This window comes from Mesoplodon bidens, assembly GCF_964165515.1.
Source record: "Mesoplodon bidens genome assembly, chromosome: 11".
Lineage (NCBI taxonomy): Eukaryota > Metazoa > Chordata > Mammalia > Artiodactyla > Ziphiidae > Mesoplodon > Mesoplodon bidens.
This window is the reverse complement of record NC_138167.1, coordinates 18,149,459-18,164,364: the sequence shown is the minus strand read 5'-3', so window position 1 is coordinate 18,164,364 and position 14,906 is coordinate 18,149,459. Positions and strand designations below refer to the sequence as shown.

Sequence of the window (14,906 nt, the reverse complement as noted above, 5' to 3'; positions counted from 1 at the left end):
AGCAGCCATGGCTCACAGGCCCAGCCGCTCCGTGGCCCGTGGGATCTTCCCGGACCAGGGCACGAACCTGTGTCCCCTGCATCGGCAGGCAGACTCTCAACCACTCTGCCACCAGGGAAGCCCTGTGTATGCTTCTTGGTGTGATTTTGTCTGTATAGCTTTGCTTTTGCCATTTATCCTAGGGTTCTGACTGTCCATTTTTTTTTGTTTGTCTTTTGTATAGATTTTAGCACTTGTTATCATTGGTAGATTTTTAAAATTTTTTGGATTGGCTGCTCTCTTCTTTCTTTCTCTCTTTTTTTATTACTTTAAAATTTTTTTATTTTTAATAATTTTTTCTATTTTAATGACTTTATTTTATATTATTTAGTTACTTTTTCTTTCTTTCTTTCTTTTTCTCCCTTTTGTTTGGAGGAGTGTGGCTGATGGGGTCTTGGTGCTCTGGCCAGGTGTCAGGCCTTAGACTCTGAGGTAGGAGAGCTGAGTTCAGGACATTGTTCCACTAGCGACCTTCTGCTCCCACATAATATCAAACAGTGAAAGCTCTCCCAGAGATCTCCATCTCAACACTAAGACCCAGCTCCACTCAAAGACAGCAAGCTACAGTGCTAGACACCCTACGCCAAACAACTAGCAAGACAGGAACACAAACCCGCCCATTAGCAGAGAGGCTGCCTAAAATCATAATAAGGTCACAGACACCCCAAAACACACCACTGGATGTGGTCTTGCCCACTAGAAAGACAAGATCCAGCCTCATCCACCAGAACACAGGCACCAGTCTCTTCCACCAGGAAGCCTACACAACCCACTTAACCAAACTTACCCACTGGGGGCAGATGCCAAAAACAAACGGGAACTATGAACCTGCAGCCTGTGAAAAGGAGACCCAAAATGCAGTAAGTTAAGCAAAATAAGAAAATGGAGAAATACACAGCAGATGAAGGAGCAAGGTAAAAACCCACCAGACCAAAAAATGAAGAGGAAATAGGCAGTCTACCTGAAAAAGAATTCAGAGTAATGATGGTAAAGATGGTCCAAGATCTTGGAAATAGAATGGAGAAAATATAAGAAACCTTTAACAAGGGCCTAGGAGAACTAACGAGCAAACAAACAGTGATGAACAACACAATAAATGAAATTAAAAATACTCTAGAAGGGATCAATAGCAGAATAACTGAGGCAGAAGAACAGATAAGTGACCTGGAAGATAAAATAGTGGAAATAACTACCACAGAGCAGAATAAAGAAAAAAGAATGAAAAGAATTGAGGACAATCTCAGAGACCTCTGGGACACCATTAAACGCACCAACATTCAAATTATAGGGGTCCCAGAAGAAGAAGAGAAAAAGAAAGGGACTGAGAAAATATTTCAAGAGATTATCGTTGAAAACTATATGGGAAAGGAAATAGTCAAGTCCAGGAAGTGCAGAGAGTCCCATACAGGACAAATCCAAGGAGAAACACACCAAGACACATATTAATCAAACTATCACAAATTAAACACAAAGAAAAAATATTAAAAGCAACAAGGGAAAGCAACAATTAACATACAAGGGAATCCCCATAAGGTAAACAGCTGATCTCTAGAAGCCAGAAGGGTTTAGCAGGACATATTTAAAGTGATGAAAGGGTAAAACCTACAAACAAGATTACTCTACCCAGCAAGGACCTCAATCAGATTCAATGGAGAAATTAAAACCTTTACAGACAAGCAAAAGCTAAGAGAATTCAGCACCACCAAACCAGCTCTACAACAAATACTAAAGGAACCTTTCTAAGCAGGAAACACAAGGGAAGGAAAAGACCTACAATAACAAACCCAAAACAATTAAGAAAATGGTAATAGGCACATACATATCTATGATTACCTTAAATGTAAAAGGATTAAATGCTCCAACCAAAAGACATAGACTGGTTAAATGGATACAAAAACAAGACCCATATATATGCTGTCTACAAGAGACCAACTTCAGACCTAGGGACACATACAGACTGAAAGTGAAGGGATGGAAAAAGATATTCCATGCAAATGAAAATCAAAAGAAAGCTGGAGTAGCAATCCTCATATCAGACGAAGTAGACTTTAAAATAAAGACTATTACAGTACACATAGAAGGACACTACATAATAATCAAGGGATCAATCCAAGAAGAAGATATAAATATTTATGCCCCCAACATAGGAGCACCTCAATACATAAGGCAAATGCTAACAGCCATAAAAGGGGAAATCAACAGTAACACAATCATAGTAGGGGACTTTAACACTCCACTTTCACCAATAGTCAGATAATCTGAAATGAAAATAAATAAGGAAACAGAAGCTTTAAATGATACATTAAACAAGATGGACTTAATTGATATTTATAGGACATTCCACCCACAAACTGCAGGATACACTTTCTTCTCAAGTGCTCATGGAATATTCTCCAGGATAGATCATATCTTGGGTCATAAATCAAGCCTTGTTAAATTTAAGAAAATTGAAATTGTATCAAATATCTTCTCTGACCAAAGCGCTATGAGACTAGATATCAATTACAGGAAAAAATCTGTAAAACATACAAACACATGGACGCTAAAAAATACACTACTAAACAACCAAGAGATCACTGAAGAAATCAAAGAGGAAATAAAAAAATACGTAGAAACAAATGACAATGAAAACACAACAACCCAAAACCTATGGGATGCAGCAAAAGCAGCTCTAAGAGGTAAGGTTATAGCAATACAATCCTATCTCAAGAAACAAGAAACACCTCAAATAAAAAACTTAACCTTATACCTAAAGAAATTAGAGAAAGAAGAACAAAAAGACCCCCAAAGTTAGCAGAAGGAAAGAAATCATAAAGATCAGATCAGAAATAAATGAAAAAGAAATGAAGGAAATGATAGCAAAGATCAATAAACTAAAAGCTGGTTCTTTGAGAAGATAAACAAAATTGATAAACAATTAGCCAGACTCATCAAGAAAAAAAGGAGAAGAGAAATTTATAGAATTAGAAATGAAAAAGGAGAAGTAACAACTGACACTGCAGAAATACAAAGGATCATGAGCGATTACTACAAGCAGCTATATGCTAATAAAATGGACAACCTGGAAGAAATGGACAAATTCTTAGAAAAGTACAACCTTCTGAGACTGCACCAGGAAGAAATAGAAAATATAAACAGACGGATCACAAGCACTGAAATTGAAACTGTAATTAAAATCCTTCCAAAAAACAAAAGCCCAGGACCAGATGTCTTCACAGGTGAATTCTATCAAACATTAGAGAACAGCTAACACCTATGTTTCTCAAACTCTTCCAAATTATAGCAGAGGGAGGAACACTCCCAAACTCATTCTATGAGGCCACTAACACCCTGATACCAAAACCAGACAATGATGCCACAAAGAAAGAAAACTACAGGCCAATATCAATAATGAACATGGATGCAAATATCCTCAACAAAATACTAGCAAACAGAATCCAAGAGCACATTAAAAGGATCTTACAACATGATCAAGTGGGGTGTACCCAAGGAACGCAAGAATTCTTCAATATATGCTAATCAATCAATCTGATAAACCATATTAACAATTTGTAGGAGAAAAACCATCTTATCTCAATAGATGCAGAAAAAGCTTTTGACAGAATTCAACACACATTTATGATAAAAACCCTCTAGAAAGTAGGCATAGAGGGAACTTACCTCAACATAATAAAGGCCACATATGACAAACCCACAGCCAACATCTTTCTCAATGGTGAAAAACTGAAATCATTTCCACTAAGATCAGGAACAAGACAAGGTTGCCCACTCTCACCACTATTATTCAACATGGTTTTGGAAGTTTTAGCCACAGCAATCAGAGAAGAAAAAGAAATAAAAGGAATACAAATTGGAAAAGAAAAAGTAAAACTGTCACTGTTTGCAGATGACATGATATTATACATAGAGAATCCAAAAGATGCTATGGAAAACTACTAGAGCTAATCAATGAATTTGGTGAAGTAGCAGGATACAAAATTAATGCACAGAAATCTCTGGCATTCCTATACATGAATGATGAAAGATCTGAAAGAGAAATTACAGAAACACTCCCATTTACCATTGCAACAAAAAGAATAAAATATCTAAGAATAAACCTACCTAATGAGACAAAAGACCTGTATGCAGAAAACTATAAGACACTGATGAAAGGAATTAAAGATGATACAAACAGATGGAGAGATATACCATGTTCTTGGATTGGAAGAATCAACACTGTGAAAATGACTATGCTACCCAAAGCAATTTACTGATTCAATGCAATCCCTATCAAATACCATGGCATTTTTCACAGAACTAGAACAAACAATTTCACAATTTGTATGGAAACACAATAAACCCTGAATAGCCAAAGCTACAGAGAAAGAAAAACGGAGCTGGAGGAATCAGGCTCCCTGACTTCAGACTATACTACAAATCTACAGTAATCAAGACAGTATGGTACTGGCAAAAAAACAGACATATAGATCAATGGAACAGGATAGAAAGCCCAGAGATAATCCCATGCACATATGGTCTCCTTATTTTGATAAAGGAGGCAAGAATGGAGAAAAGGCAGCCTCTTCAATAAGTTGTGCTGGGAAAATTGGACAGCTACATGTAAAAGAACGAAATTAGAACACTCCCTAACACCATACACAAAAGTAAACTCAAAATGGATTAAAAACCTAATGTAAGACCAGATACTATACAGCTCTTAGAGGAAAACATAGGCAGAACACCCCACGATATAAGTCACAGCAAGATCCTTTTTGACCCACTTCCTTGAGAAATGGAAATAAAAACAAAAATAATCAGATGGGACCTAATGAAACTTAGAAGATTTTGCACAGCAAAGGAAGCCATAAACAAGATGAAAAGACAACCCTCAGAATGGGAGAAAATAGTCACAAATGAAGCAACTGACAAAGGATTAATCTCCAAAATATACAAGCTGCTCATACAGCTGAATATCAAAAAAAAAAAAAAAACCCAATCCAAAAATGGTCAGAAGACCTAAATAGACATTTCTCCAAAGAAGATATACAGACTTCCAACAAGCACATGAAAGGATGCACAACATCACTAATTATTAGAGAAATGCAAATCAAAACTACAATGTGGTATCACCTCACATAGGTCAGAATGGCCATCATCAAAAAATCTACACACAATAAATGCTGGAGATGGTGTGGAGAACAGGGAACCCTCTTGCACTGTTGGTGTGAATGTAAATTGATATAGGTACTATGGAGAACAGTATGGAGGTTCCTCAAAAAAACTAAAAATAGAACTACTATACAATCCAGCAATCCCACTCCTGGGCATAAACCCTGAGAAAACCATAATTCAAAAAGAGTCATGTACCACAATATTCATTGCAGCTCTATTTACAATAGCCAGCACATGGAAGCCACCTAAGTGTCCATCGATGAATGGATAAAGATGTGGCACATATATACAATGGAATATTACTCAGCCATAAAAAGAAACGAAATTGAGTTATTTGTAGTGAGGTGGTTGGACCTAGAGACTGTCATACAGAGTGAAGTGAGTCAGAAGGAGAAAAACAAATACTGTATGCTAACACATATATATGGAATCTAAAAAAAAAATCATTCTGAAGAGCCTAGCAGCAGGACAGGAATAAAGATGCCGACATAGAGAATGGACCTGAGGACACGGGGAAGGGGAAGGGGAAGCTGGGACGAAGTGAGCGAATGGTATGGACATATATACACTACCAAATGTAAAATAGATAGCTAGAGGGAAGCAGCCGCATAGCACAGGGAGGTCAGCTCCATGCTTTGTGTCCACCTAGAGGAGTGGGATAGGAAGGGTGTGAGGGAGATGCAAGAGGGAGGAGCTATGGGTATGTATGTATATGTATAGCTGATTCACTTTGTTACACAGCAGAAACTAACACACCATTGTAAAGCAATTATACTCCAATAAATATGTTAAAAAATAATATTCATTCTACTTTTAAGTGTCAGAGTGGTCTTTCACAACTCACTCAAACCTTCAATTCCTTAGTTTCCCCATCTACTAAATATGAATAACTGCCATCTTCCTCATTTTAAGCTCAAAGTGTATATTGAGAAAAATGAAACTGTGTTCCTAAAACTTTCTCAGTCTTGTAAATAAAGTAGATATATTTAAAATATATGAATCAAACCTGTCTACATTTGGGGCAATGGCATTTTAAAACAATTATGCTATAACCTTTGGAATGAGCTAGTGTGTTCAAAGTGCAACAAAATTGGAGTTTCCAAGTATCAAAGTAAATCACAAGTTGATTTCACAAAGGGTTTATCAGACTTGTACTCATTTTAGACATCAACGTCTGATACAATATAACATTTCAAATAATCAGAAAAAAAGGAACTTGATTACCTGAATTAAGCATCATGTTATTTGTCATTTCTGGAAGTGTTCTTGGTATTAGTAAAAATAGCTAACATTTCTAACAGTGCTTTCTGTGTTTCCATTCCTATGTGGGTGTTTATTACTTTACCTCATTTGTTGTAATTCTCTCACAACAGCCAAATGAGCTACGTATTTTTCTTACCGTCCCCATTTTACATACCCAGAAAGAGCCTTAAGAAGTTAATGAACTGGTTCAAGGTTACAAAGCTAGTAATCAGCAGTGCTCAGATTTGAAGATAGGAAGTTTAATTCCTGAGACACATTTTAACCACTACCATATAACCTTTTGTGATTACTGATCAAATTATTTTAGGAAACTTATGGTAAGATTCCAGATTAATAGACAAAATAAGGAAGCAATATGGAGGATTCTCTACCTCAGAACTTTCATCAATAACATCTCGCCAGAGTAGAGGAATGTGGAGGTACCTGCATTGAAACAGAGAGAAGCAAATGATCAGAATGTTGGAAAAATCTCTGAACCACATCAAATGATGCAGGTTTTCTTAAGACTCAATGGATTTAGTTTCATAGAGAGAAGATTAGTAGGAACATTACAATTGAGTTAAAACTTTTTAAGAGCTGTCATGTGATAAAGAAAGGAGGCTGACTCTGGGTTGATCCAAAGACCCAAATAATGGCCCGTCAATAAAAGTTACAGTGTGGAGACAGATTTGGAGTTAATTTGTTAATCAGCCATCATTCTGTGAATGTTCTATCATGCATAGCTTCTCTGGAATGAAGCTCACAAACAGAGCACCAGATGAAAACCTATATCAGAAGTCCCTTTAATTTATTTTCATTGACATTGAACATTTTCAATGTGCATCTGTAGTTGTTGTTGGGGGAACTCTTAAAGGGATAAGAGCAGCACTGGCAGTGGGAAGAAGCCGGAGCTTGTGAAATCTATCAGGGAGATGTCCACGGAACCTTATCACACGCAGCATCCTTAGCATGCATATGTAGGAAAAATTCTTAACCAAGTGTCACTCCCTCTAATTCAAGTAGTAACATTATTTGGAGTGTTCTGGATTACCAGAGCATGAGTAAGTTTGACCAGTTGTTTAAAATAAGAAAGCCCACATCAGGCTTCTATCAGGTTTACTGAAACAAATAGGCATAAAATTGCTTTGGAGATTGCACACATATACAACTTTTTCCCCCCAAATCATCTAATCATCTGGAAATTGAAAGCACTTAGACTGGAAATCCCATGCAGTCAGGGATTCTGTGTTTGTTCTCAATACTCAGCATAGAAACTTGCACCTAGCAGGTCCTCAATAAATAAATAGTCATTGAGTGAAGCACAGTAAATGCAATAGGTAATCATTCCCAGGAATTGCATAAACATGATGATCAGGAGTGAATTGAGATTTAGGTTACAGAACTTCTGGAAATATTTTAAATCTTTCCTGTTGCTTTATGCTTTGACTCCAGAGTCTTGAGTTCAGAATTTAAGGAAATTGGAGATAAATGGTCCAGACAGTTCCTGTTAAAACAGCAGAGCAGCTCATCTATTCTAAAGAAAGAGTCTTTCGTTTGCAGTTAGACCTGAGCTTAGTCATGTTTCCAGAAAGCCCTACTTTCATAAAAAGTGGTTTGGATCTACTGCAACTTAAACAGAAGATGGCAATACTAGTGAGCAGACTTCTAGATTTAACAGCTTTCTTATAAATTAAGAACACACAACCAGACAGCCTGCAGGATACCCCTGAGAAAATTTTCATTATATTTAAACAATTGAATGTCAGTGCTAATAACCGATTCCTGCTGGCTTGAATTCTTTCCCAACAAAAAGGAAACCATTTAGTCACACTAGCATGTGTCCTCCACGTGAAACATTTGAAGTTGTATTAATGTGTTGCAGGTGATGTTGTCAAGAAAGGGTTGTGACCCTGGAACCACTACTGAACAACTTGGGAGTTGGTTACCCTGCATTTATTCTCTTCCTTTCCTGGAACACTTGATGTGCTCCTAGCCTCTGAAAAAAGTATGTACACAGTAGAATCAAACCAAGTGCAATAAAGGGAACTGAAAAGCTGCAGTTGGTGGCATAACTGCTAATGGTGAGACTGGCCTACAATCAGAAAAGTTCTTTTTCTGTGATTTTTCTCTCCTCCATCTGATTTTCAAACAAGTTACATTTTAGAAAATGAAATGTTATATATCTCATGCATTTGAAAGCAGGATAACTATAAATGAGAATATTCTTTAACTCATATTATTCCTGCTTTGGATGTTATAAATAAGAAAATGCTGAAATCCCTGCACCCTCTCCCCACCCCCTCCCACACCCCAGAGCATCTAATACTGCCTTGTATGTTCTTAGGTTGATTGCAAACTTTTCCATAGTTATATGTTGACCCATTAAAGGGTAAAAAATTAAAAGAAAAATTCAAGTGAAGCGACTAGATCAATTTAGACCCCCTATGGCTTACCTCCCATTTGTGAAAGGGATAGAATATCCTCATGAAACCTCAAAGTACCCCATTCCATTTCTTTGAGGATTAATCAGTCAACAACTAATTATTGTATTATCTACCAGACACATAGAGCCACAGCATTACGCCAAATCTAGGCAAGCCATGCCAAGATAAATACCTTCGTTTGTTTTAAAATTAACCTCACTGCTCTAATAAGGTAACTTTACAGATTTTCCAGCAAGTGAATTTGAAAGCTTTGATTGAAAATGTTCTAAACATTTTTAATCTCTCTTTCTTCCTAACCATAACAGTAAAACTGAAAATAAGCACTTATACAACCTGGCCAAATATTTAGATAAAGAATGAGTTTGTAACCAGCAATATCTTAAAATGTGTTTGAGTTATTCTGTATGCTACTTAAATAGTTAAACTGTCAGCCTGGGATTTTGTATATATTCCTCATTAGGTTGCCTCTAAGATCCCAGGGTAGGTATATCTGCATTCTAAAGTTTTGTATTTTTCCATGGTTTATATACCCCATAAAATGCCTTGAGAACTTTATGAGGGATGTTACATTAATATGTGTTATTATAAATATGATTTAAATATCTAAAGCATTACAGAGTGATTACTGTTCAATAAGGCAGCATGCATAAAATGCTTATCTCCACACTGTGCTTAGGTTTCTACAATATAATATAATGAATTGTTCAATATAGTTTGCATGCTATTTGTCTCTGTTTTTTCCTGGGCTCGAGGGAAGCTGATGTGCAGTCCTCTAACAAGATGATCATAAATTGCAGAACAATAAACAGCCCTTGAGATTTTTAGATAGTATGTTGTTAGCATGCAATCCATCTTGGGAAACTTGATTTAATACCTCAAAGGAACATCTCTGACAATGCTCAACGTTGTTTTAAACTGCTGCTAAATCAGTTAGTGCATTGGAGAATCCTAATGTCTCTGCCTCTTTCCTAGCCCATCCCAAGAACTTTGTCTGGTTATTTTGTAAAGCAAAAGATTTAGGGAGCCCCTGCATGGATGCACTTGGGTTCCCCTGGAAAACATTAAAGGTAATCCTGCATGAAAGGAAGGATCAGCCAGCCTCCCTAAATCATCAAGATCAGTGAGGGTGTCATCTTCAAAATTCATTTCAGTTTTTCTAAATTACCCTTCTTGTGGCCAAGAAGAAAAAATGTAGATAAAAGGTAAATATTATTCTAAAGTCAAGACTATAAGTCAAGTACCCTTCCCCTCCAAAATGTATATATATTTGCTTTTATTTACACATTTCTTTTGGTGTATATAATGTATCTTGTAACTATGTATATTCATATTATATTGGAGAATCTCAAGACATTTATAGATATTATCTAATCCTCACACATCTATTAACTGGTAAAGTAGAAACAAAAGTTAAAAAACCAACAAAAACAAAACCCACCCTGTGGAAAAAGAGATAATGTCAACAATTTCTTACTTCATGATAGATCATTCAATTCTTTTTTTCTACTGCATGAAATGTAATAATTAAAGTAACAATTGCTATTCAACGAGGAGGATCATGACCTCCCCTTAAATTTTTTGGTATTTCCTCCTTTTCTTAAATGGTGTCCTTTTATTTTTCTACATTAATTTACTGAAGACAATTCTCGGGCAATTCCTCATCTTTCTTTCTATCTTTTGTTATGGTGCAATACTCTTGCTTTTTCAATATCCCCCAGACCCAGCTGGCTCCTGTTGCCTGCAGGGTGAAATCACAGATTGTGTTGAGGGGAGACACCCAGCTGTACCCCTCAACCATGCTTCCAGGGCAAGTTCACTCATCTTATGCAGCTGGGACTAACTGGCTGGATTAAGAAACAAAGCGAAATAAACAAAGCAGTTAATCAGTCCAACTAAAAGAAACTTTTCATTTTCCCTTAAACAACAAGGCCAAGTACCTGTTTTACCTGATTTATTTTTTTAAAAAAAAGCAGCAGCCTGTTCTGTCAATGTTTTCCTCAGCCCAGGGTTAGTTTCCTCTGACAAACGGATAATTTCAACACTTTATGTCTGTTCTTTCCTTTAAAGATGCATAGGGTAAGCTTTTCTGGAAGCCGTCTAAGCTTCATATTAACTCCCATACATAATGGGAATCCTTACCATATTTGCTCCCCTAGGTAATGGGAAGCCAAAAGGTAAAAGCTTTTTTCTCCCCTCTCCAAATAATTGAACGAGTATTTAAGTAGCCTGGTTCATAATTTAGAATTAGGATGAAGCTCATTGTTCTAATCCATAAGAACTATGACCAGTGTTATATTTTGCTTTCTTTATAATGTTATTTCTAGACAAAGTGAGAAACAATCAATTTCTAAATTACATCTCTTGCTTCGCTCTATTGCTCCTTTTTGGGGCTGTTTGTACAGTTAAATAATAAATTACAATATAACTGACAATAATTGCTCGTGTGTTTTAAAAATTTATCAGTCCCATATGTATATTTGTTTGGTCTCACTACAATACTACAATGCAATTTGGCAGATTATCCTCATTTTATGTAAGTAAAAATGGAGGCATAAAGTGGAAAAGCAGCCAAAGGAACAAGAAAAAGCCAAGGCCAAAGTCAGGTAATTTAAATATTTTAATACTTTTGTAGTGTTTTGATTGGAAAAGAGGCTTAGAGTAAAAATTGAGAGAATGTTTTGGTATTAGGTGTCTTTTAAAAATTATCCAAGAGTTCATTCTCACACTTTTTCTCTTTGTCCTCTGAGGTATCAATGAAACTTTATTACATAGTGGTGCTTGCCAAATTCAGCTGTATTTAGCTTAGTAGTCCTTAATAAAAGAAGTGATTCTGATCGCAGAATTGGTTTCAGTAAATCCTATTCCCATGTTATCTTTCATGGAACCTAAATGGACATCTTCCTCATAGTCAAACCTTTCAATGATTTCAAAACCAAACAGGACTTGCCACACAGCAGGGGCTCCAAGGTTAGTACCTGTTTCATTGATTGTTATAGAAACCACTCTTGTTCAAAACATGAACTCCCAAGATATAAGGGGGAAAAATGACATGGTAGAGCTTCTTTCTTGTCATTTCCTTTCTGTCCTGATCCTATTCAAGTGTCTTTTCTACAATTTTCTCCTTTCACCTCATTCAGATGTATCTCTGTAGTACAGTCCGACCCCATTTTTAAGTAATCAGAGGCTCATGGCTCAGTGTGTAGGTTATTCTGGTCCACTATTATCATTACTTACTGAAGCTTTTGGATGCCCTAGTACCACTCCTTTTCTTGTTAGTGTCTTTATCAGAAAGTGAAAACAAAAAGGCACTGAATTGAAACCAGTTTGGTTTGTGAATTTCTACTTGTATAGAGCCTTCCCAAAATGAATGGTTGAAAGATTTATTCTCTTCATTGGAGTAATCTAAACTTTATATACCATGAACACAGACAGTTAGTACTTAGGTTTTTAAAAAATAATCATATCTTCAAAAATGCTTTCTATCTACCCATTTCCAAGTCCCTGTTATTCAACAAACATTTCTTGGTCATTTTGTTGTATTAGTTGCTGTACATAAAAATTTTTAAAGTGGAGACAACACAAAATGCTCTAATACAAGGTAGTGTATTATATTAGTATAAAAATATATTAATTAAATGCTACATATTACATTAATTAATTTATCTATGCCAAAGTGGGCATAGAAAATTAATTCTCTCGGAGAATCTAGGAAAGTTTTATAGGAGAGGTGGGTTTTGAGTTTGATGTTGAATGATGGAATTAGATTGTAGACTTGAATACTAAGCTAAGACATTGATTTTATTCTATTGTAAAAGAAAGGATTGACTTAACCTTTGGAACTTTAATATCTCCATCTGTATTACCAAATAGAACATAAAACATGACATGATATTGACCTGTTAAATGGTAGGAAGACATACCTGGCCTGGGGCAATGACTAGACTCTGAACACAAGCACTCTCTCCACAAGGATGACAGCACCCGAAGGACCAGACTTGCTCCCCAAATTACATGCAAGTTGAAAAAAGTAAAAAAAAAAAAAGAAAGAAAGGAAAAGAAAGGAGTCACCAGTGATTTTTAAAGGTAGAGAATAAGAGGATCCCACGGCTTAATTCATAACATTTAAGTTACTCTCTAATTGCTTTCTAAAATTTCCTCCAGCCTTTTGATATTTAGATTACCTTTTACTTAGATTATCTTTTATTATCCTGTAATAGAACATGTCTGATTCTTTGACTTATCTCTCAAGTAAAAACTGGAACTTGAAAGTCAGAGTAACCAGATGATGCTTTTAAAAAACAACGCCATCAAAAGCATTTGAAATTAGTCTCATTTACTTTAAATATACGATTTTTACAAATGGATCTTAATAAACAATCTGAAGGTAATAGATATATTAAACTGCAGAGTCCTAGTCATCTTCATTGACTCCCCACACAGAGACCGTTTACCAAGTCAAATGCCTTTCTCAGATGCCTGCAACGCCTCTCATGATGAGTTACTATATTAATTACTTTACTCTTACCCCCAGTTTTTCTGAATATATATTCGTTTCCAAGTACTCTGCCAGGAGGTGAGGACAGGAGGATAGGAAGTGCCTAACCCATCTTCAATGATCATAAGTTTTTCTTTTTTTGTGTGATTCTGAAGCATTTGTTGCCCTGATGGTGCAGGGTGTTCACTAGGCAGCTTGGCTGTAGCCCAACTCCTCCCTTCCCCACCACGTGCTTTTACACAGGTGTGTAAAGGGGACCCTTTTATGGCAAAGAGATTTTCAGTCTCTCAGGGAATAAGACCAGGGGCTTTTCTCGGGCCTCAGTCTCGGGCACTGGCTTTCAGAGAGGGTTTGTACTTCCCTGTCATCTCCATGGGCACCGGCACGAGGCCCGGGCAGGGCACCTGCCCCTGCATCTCACAGATGCACTCCCACTGTCAGGGGCCAGAGTGGGCTGGGTGCTCTAAGGGATTTAGACATGAAGTGGGCAACTTTCAAAGGGGGACGCTCTCCTTGAGGAAGGTAAGAGCAAAATCTTGATCACTAGGCTGCCCAGGAAGAGTCCTCTGATAGTACTGCTACTCCAATAGGGCTAACAGGGAAGTGTGCACACAGAAAGTGATGGAGGGTGCTGAAGACCACCTTCACTTCTGTAAAGTGTCCAGAGGCTTCCTCTACTCTCTTTCCTTACTCCCTGGTGGAACAGTATTATTTCAGGACTAAGGCTTAGAGCATTTAATCGACAGCACATAAATTGTGGGATTCTTAAAAGCTGAGTTTTCTCCTGTTCCTCTTTCCTGAGGGTTTCCTCATTCATCCTCAGGATCTTTTTGATGTGCTCCACGATCTGCTTATTGCTCTTGGCCTCCACGTCCACGAGGACTTGCTCCCCAGAATCTAAGTAGAACCGCAGGAGGGGTGTCAGCGTCATGTTCTTAAACATCATGATCTGCACCCAGGGATCCTTGTACTGGATCTGAGGGATGTTGAAAACCACAAATTTCCTGGCGCCTTCGCCCAGTTCCCCGTGCGTGGTGTAGTTCACCGTCATGACCTTCACCGAGTCCTTGAACACCACGTCCCCCTGGCGCAGGTACTGCGGGGTGCGGCGGATCAGGAAGCGGCCCGTCACAGGCACGGGGGTGGCCGAGGGGCCGGACCCCCTGCCGCGAGCCCAGCAGCGCGAAGAGATGAGCGCAGCCGATGCCTCCAGGGCGGCCCTCGCACAGCTTCTCCAATGATCATAATTTTTAAATGAGATTTTTCTGAAATGAAAATACTTGAAGGCGAGAAACATGTCCTATATATACATCTGTATACCCCCAATAGCTATGAGTACTAGCAAGTTACCTCATTTCTCCGGATCTCATGTTGATTTTTCAGAGGGTTATCTTGGTAATTAAATGAGTTAGTGTATCTAAAACTCATCATAAATACTCACGTATTATACAGGCATACCTCGTTTTACTGTGCTTTGCTTTATCGTGCCTCACAGATACTGTGTATTTTACAAATTGAAGGTTTGTGGCACCCCC

General features: G+C 37.4%; 1 pseudogene across 1 annotated transcript; it reads right to left on the bottom strand.

The window, feature by feature from the left end:
- Window positions 1-13,691: 13,691 nt before the first annotated feature.
- LOC308625704 (small ribosomal subunit protein mS25-like) lies at window positions 13,692-14,668 on the bottom strand (annotated as a pseudogene). The gene is made up of 2 exons: window positions 14,121-14,668; window positions 13,692-13,825 (listed from the first exon to the last, which is right to left on the bottom strand). The product of its transcript is annotated as a small ribosomal subunit protein mS25-like (transcript).
- Between the last annotated feature and the right edge of the window lie 238 nt (window positions 14,669-14,906).